This window comes from Rhinopithecus roxellana, chromosome 18 (genome assembly GCF_007565055.1).
Source record: "Rhinopithecus roxellana isolate Shanxi Qingling chromosome 18, ASM756505v1, whole genome shotgun sequence".
Taxonomy (NCBI): Eukaryota; Metazoa; Chordata; class Mammalia; order Primates; family Cercopithecidae; genus Rhinopithecus; species Rhinopithecus roxellana.
The window spans coordinates 5,772,165-5,784,639 of NC_044566.1; the positions used below are offsets into that span (position 1 = coordinate 5,772,165).

At 53.0% G+C, this 12,475-nt stretch overlaps 1 protein-coding gene across 9 annotated transcripts in view; it reads left to right on the forward strand.

The window, feature by feature from the left end:
• Positions 1-12,475, forward strand: part of MCF2L (MCF.2 cell line derived transforming sequence like) — a 194,006-nt gene that overhangs the window by 129,762 nt on the left and 51,769 nt on the right. The window lies entirely within an intron of this gene.

Below are 12,475 nucleotides of genomic sequence, written 5' to 3' on the forward strand. Positions count from 1 at the left end.
GCACACATGCTCACAAGCATGGACCTGCACACACCACACATGGCCCCCCACCACACACACAGATGCACACAGGCATGCAGGCGCACACAATTGCACACATGCACAAAGACATGTGAGCACTCACACACAGACACACCCACACACATGTACAGATGCACACAGGCATGCACATGCTCACACCACACATGCCACACACACAAGCATGGCACTCACACCACACACACAGAGAGACATACCGGCCATGAGGGATCAGCCCCCAGGATGCAAACACCTTCCATCAGGCCCCACCCGCAGCATTGGGGATTACAATTCAACATGAGGCTTGAGCAGGGACAAATATCCAAACTATATGTCACACACACATGCACACAGACATGCAGGTACTTGTGCACTTACACAGATGTGCATGTGTATAACCACACACACACAGACATGTAGGTGCATGCATACCCCCCACAGACCTGCACATGTACACACCACATGCATGCACAGTTTGTGTGGACTGTGTGGGGAGGGTGTGTGTGGGACGGAACAGAAACACGATTGTAATCATTAGGCTCCCAGGCAAGAGGAGAGTCCTCCTATCTCGCTGATTCTAAGATGAGCACCTGGAGCCAGCTCGGTTTGTCGTCCCCCTGCGGTGACCTGAGCACCCTGTCCTGCTCTCTGAGCTGGAGGGCAGCTGGACCCCAGCCCTTGGAAGAGCCCCGCTTATCGCTGTGGGTGTGATTTCCTGTTGAACTTTGAATTGGCTTTTGAATATAAGGACAGGAAGTGTCTGTGAGCGTGTGTGCGTGTGCTAAACAATTTCATACGTGTGCATTAAAAAGTGAAGCTTCCACTTTGCCTCCTGCTCCCCCACAGCTAACTGTGGAGCTGCATTGGGGCGCCCCCCAGGCTGTTCATCCGCGTGTGGTGGGACAGCATAGGACACGCCACCTCGCAGCTGCTTCTGTTCAGCGGTGTGCCGTGGTGCCCTTCTACCTGGGCGCCATTTGCTGCTGCCTTTCATTTTATATATATATTTTTTATGTTTTGAGACAGGGTCTTGCTCTGTCACCCAGGCTGGAGTGCAGTGGCAGGATCTCAGCTCACTGCCGCCTCAACCTCCTGGGCCCAGAGTTCCTCCTGCCTCAGTCTCCTGAGTAGCTGGGACTGCAGGCATGAGCCACCAGCAATTTGGGTATTTTCTATAGAAATGGAGTCTTGCCGTGTTGCCCAGGCTGATCTTGAATTCTTGGGTTCAAGTGATCTACCCACCCTCGCCTTCGAAGTGCTGGGATTACAGGCCTGAGCCACTGCGCCCGGCTGTGCCTTAAGGCCCCTGTGATGTAAGCGGACCCGGTGTGCTCACTTGGGCTGGCCTCTGTGATGTGAGTGGATCACCGTGTGCTCACTTGGGCCTGTTTGCGGGCATTTCGTGGTCCCCACTGTTTCCCTGTTAGGGTCACTGCTGTAAAGAGTCGCCCGCCCTGGTGTGGCTGGTTTCTGTGTTGTCTGTGATTCCGTCTGCGAAATTGTGCCATGTGTCTAGCAATTCTCGAATGCTTCAGCTGGGTGATTCCCTCCCCACCCCCACCCCAACGGAGTTGGCAGTTTCAGGGCTGCCCTTGTCTGCCATCCCTGCCATCCACAGCCTGAGGCTGTGCTGGCCCCGGTCGCCCTGCACGATCTGAAGCCCCACGTGGAAGCTCTCCCACCCACAGCCAGCCTCGTTAGGAGAAACCAGGAGACACCGCGCGGCCCAGGCATCTGCGCGTTGCCCTGGGTGGGAAGCCACTTCTCAGGTGTGTTTCCTGTCTCCACATCAGCATTTTCTTCATGGAGTCTGGTGCTTCTGAGCACTGGGGACACGTCCCGGAGGCCCTGCCATTCCTTCCTCCGGGTCCTGCACGCACCGCGGCGACCACCTCCCCCAGGCCCTCTCCCCGCGCCCTCCCAAAGTGCGTTCTCCAGGCCCTTTTCTGTTACTGCTGTTGAATTCAACCGCTCCTGACCACCTGTGGCCATTTAAATGTAAAATGAAAGCTAAATAAAATTTAAAATCCAGCCCATGGCAGGCAAGGCTGCCCCCCCCCTTTTTTTTTGGAGATGAGTCTGGCTCTGTCGCCCAGGCTGGAGTGCAGTGACGTGATCTCGGCTCACTGCAGCCTCAACCTCCCCCCAGCTCAGGTGATCCTCCCACCTCAGCCTCCCGAGTAGCTGGGATGAAGGCGCATACCATCACACCCAGATAATTTTTGTATTTTTTGTAGAGATGGGGTTTCACCATGTTGCCCAGGTTGATCTCGAACTCCTGGGCTCAAGTGATCCACCTGCCTTGGCCTCCCAAAGTGCTGGGATTACAGGCGTGAGCCACGGCGCCTGGTCAGGCAGCCTCATTTTTGTTCACACGTGACCAATGGCTGCTTATAGGGCTGTGTGCTGGTTATGCTGCTCTGTCCTGGAGGAGGAGCGGCGCCCTCACCCTCGCCCTTGCCCTGCTCTCACCCTCACTCTCGCCCTTGCCCTGGTCTCACCCTCGCCCTCACCCTCGCCCTTGCCCTGGTCTCACCGTAGCCCTTGCCCTTGCCCTGGTCTCACCCTCGCCCTCGCCCTCGCCCTCGCCCTTGCCCTGCTCTCACCCTCGCCCTCACCCTTGCCCTGGTCTCACCAGCATGAGCAGAAAGATGAGACCTGGGGTTGCAGTGTCTGTGCTCAGGGTCCAGGACACAGCTCAGGGCCAACCTTCCTTGGGGAGTGACAGTCCCGGGAGGTTAAGGGTTGCTGTGGCCACAGAGCCACAGATCTGAGGTGGGGAAGACCTGCCTGAGGCAAGGCAGGCCCGCCGTCCGGGGCGACTGGCGTCAGGGTGGGCGCCCTGATAGCGAAGGACCCATGGTGCCCACACCGGAGGGCGGAAAAGGAGGAACAGCATGGTCCCCGTGGAGCCCCTCGAGGAGGGGTTCCTGTCCCACGTGCGCACCCCCTGCAGACCTCACCATTCCCGCAGGAACACTTGCGATATTCACTTCCAACCACACGAGGGCGCAGTTGGGCAACAGCAGCTGTTGGAGAAATGTTGAAACTGGGGCGGCTTCTCTGGGTGACTCTGACGCTCCCATTGCTTCACGATTAATTTTTGTGTCCTGCTGTAACTACCATGCAGTGCACTTAAGAATCGTGCATATTTTACTCTAAGGCCTGTCTGTAAACCCTAATAAACGACCCTACCCAGGTAAGATGTCCTGGCAGTGGTTTTTGAAATTTACAAACCACGGAATTATCTCCCACAGCCACAGAGACTTCCTTGGTGGGAAACCAGGTTCTCTGACTCACCCGGCTCTGCAGCCTGCTTTGCCGTTTTCCGCCTCAAACCCCCTCTGCGGTGTACAGCTCTGGGTGTCTGATCCCTCAGGGGTCCTGTCTCCTCTCCTCTGGCCCCCTCCCTGGCTCCTGTGCCTGCCGCCTTTTTCTCCCATGAGGATGAGGTTCTGGTGTCCCCCCAGCACATGAGGATGAGGTTCTGGTGTCCCCCCAGCACAGCTTCGTGGCCGGCCGCCTCTGGATTCGGGTGGGCACAGGTCCTGCAGGGAGCTCCTGTATTATCTGCCCTCCGCCTGAAGCTCCTTGGAGGATGGCGATTTTAGGGTCTTACTGTGGTGTGAGCAATCAGCAGACCCCAGTGTTTGCCAGGTAGGCTCTGGGCTCAGACCCCAGCGCCCCACTTGTTAGCTGTTTGACCCTGGATATGTCATTCACTTCCGCGTTCCTCAGTTTCTGCACGTTTAAAATGGCAGAGGCCCCTTCGGTGGTGAGTCTGTGTGACAGGTGATGGGACCTTCCTCTCGGTGATACAGCAGGGGCCTGAGGGATGTTTAGCCTCAGCAGGTGGAGGATGGCTGCAGGTCAGGATTTTGCATCACAAACAACATTCCTGGGGTCACATTAGTGGATTTTTTTGTTATAGAGGACACCTGTGTCTGTAACTCCAGGGACCCATTCTCCATGCCCAGTGGCACCTCAGTCCCGCAGACCCCGGCCTGATTCTGGGTTCGCAGGTAGCCAGTGTCGCAGAGGCTCTCTGGGTTCGCAGGTGGCCAGTGTCGCAGAGGCCCACTGGGTTCGCGGTGGCCAGTGTCGCACAGGCTCTCTGGGTTCGCGGTGGCCAGTGTCGCACAGGCTCTCTGGGTTCGCGGTGTCCAGTGTCGCACAGGTTCTCTGGGTTCGCGGTGGCCAGTGTCGCACAGGCTCTCTGGGTTCGCGGTGGCCAGTGTCGCACAGGCTCTCTGGGTTCGCGGTGGCCAGTGTCGCACAGGCTCTCTGGGTTCGTGGTGGCCAGTGTCACACAGGCTCTCTGGGTTCGTGGTGGCCAGTGTTGCACAGGCTCTGTGGGTTTGCGGTGGCCAGTGTCGCAGAGGCTCACAGAGGAGTCTGGAAATGAGAATGATGCCACCATTCTGTTTTAATTGTGTCATAGATCTTCCTTCATTTTATACATAGGTTAACTTAGGTTGGTTTCCTTTTCACACCCAGAGTTCTAAGACAATTTTAAGTGCCACTTTTCTTTTGCTATTTCTTTATGAATGTGTTGGGTTTTAGGAATGTGTTGGGTTTTAGGAATCACAGATGTGCTTGGACAACCAAGGCCGCCTGTGCCTCTGTGCTCTGGGGGGCTTTCCCTACGAGCTTTGCATGAGACGCCAGCTGCCCACAGTTAACTGAGCATGGAGGGCAGGGGAATAAAGCAAAAGCCAGGACATCAGGCGGGGCTGATTCCATGGAGGGCAATGGCAGTGGTGGGGACAGGTGCGGGGTGGGTGAGTGGCAGCAGCCACCCACAGAAGGACGTGCTGTCCCAGCCCCGCATCCCTAGGAGTGTGTGTGTCAAAGGCGACCCTGTCCTCTCACCCAGGAGCCCTCTGAGCTCGCACCTTTCTTCTCCAGGTGTCTGCGATATCACACTCCCCTTGTGCTCCTCCCGCCTCCCAGCTGCTGCAGGTGGGCGGCCCCCCAACTCCACCAGACCCTGACTCTCAGAGGACCCCCAGCCTCTATTTGTGTTATTCTCATCCAGTCCATGGGGTTCAGATACCAAGGGGAACTTTTAACAACCGTCAATTCCTAGGCCCACTCTCAAATCATCGCGCCAGAACATCCAGGAGTGGCCTGAGAAGACAGGTGTTGCAGATGTTTCTCTTGCATCCATCTGGCACTGGTCTGCACACTGGTGTTTGGAACCCCCAGACTTGAACTTAGTGCCGTACGGTCCAGTGGCCCTGCTGTCCATCTCAGTGCAGAGAGGGCCTGGGGGAGGTGCAAACATGTCATCCTGGAAGAATTCCTCTTGACTAACAGCCTGCCGCATTCTCGGCGTCTGCGCACGGTAGAGCCCCACAGGCTAACTCAACCCTTGGCTCGCATCCTAAGCTCTGTGTGCTGTTAAGATGATGATAATGACCACGATAGAAAGCACCTTGCTGAGCCCCCAGGGGTGGAAGGTGGAGGGTAGGCCAGGGCAGGGTCGAGCTAGTCAGAGTGAAGAACACAAGTTCTGGGGAAATAGGGAGTTGTAACCAAAGATGAAACCACCCCTTCCCAGCGGCACCATTTGTAGGAATCTTGGAGAGTTGGTTGAACATCTGCAAACCCTGGGGTCGGAGACTCAGGTCGGACTGATCTGGTTCAGAACCAAGATGCCCCTTTTGACCTGAGTTACATTTGTCATCATTCACGTAAATGTTTCTATTAGATGGAAACAGGTTCAAAACCCACTACCTAACTTCTGTTCTGGCTGTAATAGACTATCTTGTAACCAACTGATATTTCCACCAAGAGCCACTGTAAAACCTGGGGTAAAATTTTGTTTAAAAATATGTTTGAGGGATTGAGAGACTTCAGAGGCAGCCAGGACTTGGGGAGCCAGATTCTGGAATTTTGCAGAGGTGAGCCCCACTTTCTGCATTTAATGGTGAAGTATTGAACACTTTGCCCCTGAGATCAGGAACACTGTTCTCATTTCTATTCAGGATTGTGCTTGGAGGTACCAGGCAGACAACAAGAACAAGAAAAGAAAAGAAAAGTCTAAAGGGTTGAAACAGTAAGAAACACAGGTATCATTCATTACTTGTAGACAATGTGGTTGTGTGTGAAGAAAGTCCAAATTAAGTAACAGTCAGACTCTTAAGCTGAGTAAGTAATTTAGCAAGATCAATGGCCAGGGGTCAATATACTAAACTTAATTGTATTTTAGTATTTTTATATATACCAACGATGTACAATTGGAAAATGAAATTTATAAATATCACTTATAATCACATCAAAATTGAGCACATAGGAATAAAATCATATCTAATAAAATACGTGCAAGGCTTCTAAGCAGAAAACTGCAAAATGTTATTGAAAGAAATTACAGTAGCATGAATAAATGGAAGAATATTTTAGTTCACAGATTAGAAGACAGTATTATAACAATTTTAATTCTAAGTAAACATATAGATCGAATGCAATTGCCAAATAAAATTCCAGCAGGTTTTTCTTTATTTAGGTATGAACATGGGCAGGCTGCCTTTACATTTTATATGAAAATGCAAGGGGTGAGGAATAGTCAACCCAACTTTGAAGAAAAAAGTTGGAAGCTGGCTGGGCGCGGTGGCTCAAGCCTGTAATCCCAGCACTTTGGGAGGCCGAGATGGGCAGATCACGAGGTCAGGAGATCGAGACCATCCTGGCTAACACGGTGAAACCCCGTCTCTACTAAAAAATACAAAAAACTAGCTGGATGAGGTGGCGGGTGCCTGTAGTCCCAGCTACTCAGGAGGCTGAGGCAAGAGAATGGCATAAACCCAGGAGGCAGAGCTTGCAGTGAGCTGAGATCCGGCCACTGCACTCCAGCCTGGGAGACAGAGCAAGACTCCGTCTCAAAAAAAAAAAAAAAAAAAAAGGTAGAAGGTGATACTGCCAAATATTAAGACATTATTAAAGTGACAGTGATTACCACAGATGTTGTAAACAGAAGAGCAGCAGTACAGAATATCTAATCCAGACAGACCACACATCTACAGTCTCTCGATTTATTTCTTAAGTGATACTGTAGCGTGGAAGGGGATGGACGTCCTCAGTAAGAGGAGTGGATGTGATTGGCTGTCCATGTGGGAAATTATGAATGCTGATACCTGCCTCACACCATACACAAAAGTTAATTCCAGATAGATCACGGGTGTAAATGTGAACTCTAAAGTAATATAGTCTCTGTTCTCAACAAACATAGGAAAATGCTTATCTCAGAGTAAGAAAAGATTTCTTACACAAGGTTTAAAAGGCAGTTATCAAAAAAGCAATTATCAGAAAGGAAAAGGTCAGTAAGTTGGGCTACATTAAAGTTAAGTTACTCTTTTCATCAAAATGCACCATGAAAAGATTGGCATGGAAAGGCACAGTATGGAAGCAGATGTTTGCAATGTGCGCATCCAATAAGAAACTTGTTTCTAGCTTATACAGAGAACTGCACACCAACAAGAAAAAAGAGAACCTAGCAGAAAAACAACCAAAAGATGTGAACAGGCATTTCATAAAAGAGGATAGCCGCTCAACACAGAAGGCTTCCTGCCTCTAGGAAATGCAAATTAAAGCCATACCAGGACACCACTCTGCACCCACAGGAATGGCTAAAATTCTACCGACAGACAGTATCCACTGCTGACAAAACCATGGAGCAACCAGAAGTCATATGCATTTCTGGCGGGTGTATATTTGTCCACATCTACATAATTACAGCAATTCCTAAGAATATGTCCAACAGGAGTGTGTATTGTGTGCACTAGAAGACACATATAAGAATGATCAGTCTTATATTCAGTTTAGCCCCAAACTAGAAACAACCCAAATGTCCATTAAGAGTAGAATTTTTTAATAAATTGTATTTCATCATATATGTATACTATAACCCAGCAACAAGAATGAACAAACACCCTACCGCAACAACAAACACCCTACCACAACAACGAACAAACACCCTACCGCAGCAACGAACAAACACCCTACCGCAACAACGAACAAACACCCTACCGCAGCAACGAACAAACACCCTACCGCAGCAACGAACAAACACCCTACCGCAGCAACGAACAAACACCCTACCGCAGCAACGAACAAACACCCTACCGCAGCAACGAACAAACACCCTACCGCAGCAACGAACAAACACCCTACCGCAGCAACGAACAAACACCCTACCGCAGCAACGAACAAACACCCTACCGCAACAACGAACAAACACCCTGCCGCAACAACGAACAAACACCCTGCCGCAACAACGAACAAACACCCTGCCGCAACAACGAACACCCTACCGCAACAACGAAAAAACACCCTACTGCAACAACGAACAAACAAACACTCCACTGCAACAACGTGGATGAATCTCATAAGGTCGAAAGAAGCCAGACACCAAAAAAGCACATATTGTATATTTTTATTTGGACAAAATTCAATGGCAGGCAAAACTAATGTATGGTGACAGGAGTCGAGTGGGGCACCCTGGATGGTGGGAATGGCCTCTCAGTCCGGGCACTCACTGCCATCACTCACACTCTGTGCTTCTGCATAATGTGCATTATAATTGGACAAAGTATTCACGTAAAGAATGATGTCCTCTCCAGGGAAAAGAACTTTTTCTTTTAGAGGTGCCACCTACTCTATCCCAAATGGGCCAAGGTAACTGAGTCGCACTGTGCAGGGAGGGCCTTCCTGTGCGTTTGTTTTGCTCTTCCTGAGGACTTGACCACCCTGCTGTGCAGGGACCTTTCTCCCAGACTCCTCTTCCTGTCTTGGGTGCAGGTTGACGTTTGAGCAGCAGACACCAAGGGTCCCCTTCCTCCCGCCCAGGCCTCACGTCCCCTCAGCCCCTCCTGGCCACGAACTGTTGATTCCTAAGCTCTGCCGCCCTCTGCAAGCGCTGCTCCTCCCGTGCCCTGGCCTCCGCTTGCCCCCGCCGTGGGAGAAAGCATCCTCCTTGCCCCCACCATATCCAAGCAGCACAGGCAGATGGCCAGGCACTGGGGGAACCTGGTGCCGGGCCTCCCTGCCCCACTGGTAGGGAGGAGCCAGCCGCTGCATCCAGACCATCCCTCATGCGCTGCTCCTGTCCAGTGAGCTGTGGTTGCACCCGCAGGCCAGCGGGCTGTCTGCCCACATGGGTGGGGAACCATGGGACTCCCAAGGTCGTGAGCCCTGAGCAGTTTGGGTCTCTGTCACAGAAGATGCAGCCAGTTGGAACATTCCTGAAACTGTTTATGAGACCTCTGGGCCTTTTTTGTTTATTTGGGCCAAAAGTGAGCTCATTGGCTTCAAACTCAGCTGTTGGGCGACTGGCCAGGGCAGCCCCTCCAAGGCCAGCTGCTGCAGGGTTGGTGGCCGATGGAGCGTCTAGGGGCCGTGTTCATGCCCTGGGTGCGAGGGACATTTCTGGGGTGGCTGCCAGCTGGAGTGATTCTACCCCAACTCCTCCGGCACTGTCACCTTCATCCCTCTGGGGACCGTTTCCTGCTGACACTGGGCAGGAGCCACACCACCCTCTCCCTCAGGCACAGGAGGCCACAGATGTGGGCGTAGATCCAAGCTCCATGAGCCCTGGGTCCTCACTCCTGTGAGCAGATCCAGGTCCTGCCTTACGGTTTTGGGCAGTGCAGCCTCGGGAGTGCCGTGGGCTGCGGGGGGATCCTGTGGCCCTGCCCTCGTGACCACAGTCAGTGTGGGTAGAGGAGGTGCTAGGGGCTCTTTACATCCTCATGCCAGGGGCTTTTTTAGTCCAGGCTTTGCACCTTCTGAGTCGGTGTTCCTGAAATGTGGTAGGAGAGGAGACACGGGGCTGAAGGGGCGTGGATGAGCGTCCACCTGGGCCCTGCGTAGGGGGCAAGGTCATGGCGGGGGACTGCACAGAGCAGGAGGCTGAGTGCTGGTGTGTGGGCATTTGGGGTCGGGTCCTTGCTTGGTGGGAACATTAGGAGGCCGCCAGGGTGGACGTGGCCTTAGAGGCAGCACACATGGTGTCTGAGCCAGATTCCCCTGTCTCTGCTCACAGCTGTGTGACTTTGGGCAAGTGACTAAAGCTCTCTGTGCCTGGAGAGGATCATAGCACAGCCTCATGGGATGGTCACTGGAGCTTGATAAATAGCTGTGGGGCTGTTGGTACAGTGCTTGGTCCGTAGCAGCCCTGGAGGACAAGTCCCTCTCCCTGAAGAAACATATGCTTCCTGCCCACACCCCGTTCCCACACACGCCCTGTCGCCCTGTGCCCACACCCTGTTCCCGCGAATGCCCTGTGCCCGCACCCACGATGGTGAGCACGGCCGGGGTGGGAGGAACCAGCGCTGTCGTCCTGCCCAGGCCCCACACCTTCCACAGCTGAGCAACGGTGGCTGCCCCGTTAACACCACCTGGAAACCAGTCCGTCCTCATCGAGAAACTGATTTTCTACTATGCATTTTTTGAGTCGAATAAATTTACAACACCTTGTATTTCACTTGCAATTTTGACTTCTAAAAAATGTTTTAGTTGTTGGTAACTGGTTTCTCATTGAAAACGGATGCCTATTTGTGATGCTGGTGTTCCCGTTACAATGTAACCCAAAGACTTAAACGTAGAGTGAGTGGAAGCCCCACATGGGCAGGCCGGGTGGCATCCAGTGGTGACGGGAGCACATGGTGCCTTTCTGGGGCTGCACCGTCAGCCTGCACTGCCGGGTGTGAGACAGACGCACACTGAATGGCGTGAGAAGCCAGATGTGGGAGGCACCGGGCACTGTGGGCAGGAGCTTGGCTGCCTGTGGGGCAGAAGCTCCATGGCTATAACTGGATGTGTTTGGGTCACCGAAGTCTTGGGGGTGTGCGTTCTGCCTCCAGCAGCTCTCACACGGCAGTCGAGGTCCCCGTGGCTGGTCCGGCCTGTTGTGGAGTAGCGGGGACATTCATGGGCGGACACAGAGGCTGAGATTCCACCCCAGTCAGAGCTCTATTCCAGGGAAAAGGGGAGAAACTGAGTCAGGCTTTGCTCTGCAAAACAGTGACACCGCTCCGCCAGCGTGGCGGGCTGCAGCACACTCAGTGGCTTCATTTCACTCTCACGGTAACCCCTGGGGGTGGATTCTACAACGACCCTCATTTTTACAGAAAAGGAAGCAGAGATGGTTCACAGCTGAGCCACCTGTCCAGGGTGATGCCTTTGTGGAGCCCGCCAGTGTCGCAGAGGCAGTGAGCCCCTCCCGCCCAACACACAGCCCTTGGCAGGGGCTCCTTAGCAAACCCTGCAGGTGGGCCGCGTGGGCTGTTTCTCACGAGCATCACCTGCTTCAGGACTTGGAAGCACTTGACTGTGTTCGCTGGGCTGAGGATTATGTGCTCAGTGGAAATCAATCATTCTGGGCTCTGCTCTCCTTCCCTCTAGGAGGAGTGGGGCCCGGAGAGCTCCGGGAACAGCTCCCTGGCCTGGAGTCCAAAGGCAGCTCTGAGCACACCGCCGGCCAGGGAGGGGAGCTGGGTTCTGCCTCTGTGGCCTGGTGCATCCAAGGTCCCTTTGTGGAAAAGGCACGTGTAGCACCTATTACTGGAGGATAACCTGTCACCGTGTACCTCCCGCAAAGGAGCACACAGGTCTACACGGGAAGTACCCACTTTGTCTCACAGTTCAGAAAAAGTCGTCAAAGTGCTCAGACTCAAGAAGTAAATAAGGAAACATGAAAATATAACTTTCTTTCTTTCTTTTTTTGAGACAGTGTTGCTCTGTTGCCCAGGCTGGAGTGCAGTGGCACCATCACTGCTCACTGCAGCCTCAAACTCCTGGGCCAAGCAATCCTCCCACCTCAGCCTCCCAAGTAGCTGGGACCACAGGCACGTGCCACCACACTCAGCCAATCTTTGTTTTTTTGTAGAGACAGGGTCTCATCATGTTGCCAGACTGATCTCAAACTCCTGGGCTCCAGTAATACACCCACCTTAGCCTCCCAAAGTGCTGGGATTGCAGGCGTGAACCACCATGCCCGGCTGAAAATATAACTTTAAAAAAATCTTAGCTCCATAAGAACTAAGCCAGATCAGAAAACAAATTCTGTCTGTGGCCCCCACAGCTGTGAAATGGAGTTGCTGACTCCCCGTGCTCGTGCACAGGCCTAGTGCCCACTGCAGAAGGCTGCTTTGAATGAAAGCTAGTGTTTATTCATGCGCTCACCCAGAAGGTTTCTGCCATTATTGAATCAAATTACCCCCATGTGAGGCGTTTTTCACAGCCAGATGCAGGCAAGGACACAGACGCAGCAGCACACACCACACACGCACGTTCGGGGGCCACTGCCTCGCCTTCATGTCTTGGGAGTTGCTGTTTCTGTCTTTAAATTCGAGCGTCAGAAGGATCTGAGACATCCGACATAAATCCCTGGCTTGTTAATGATGCTCGCAGCGAGCAGAGCATGCCCACAGACTGCATAATTTATCTCTGTCCTGCA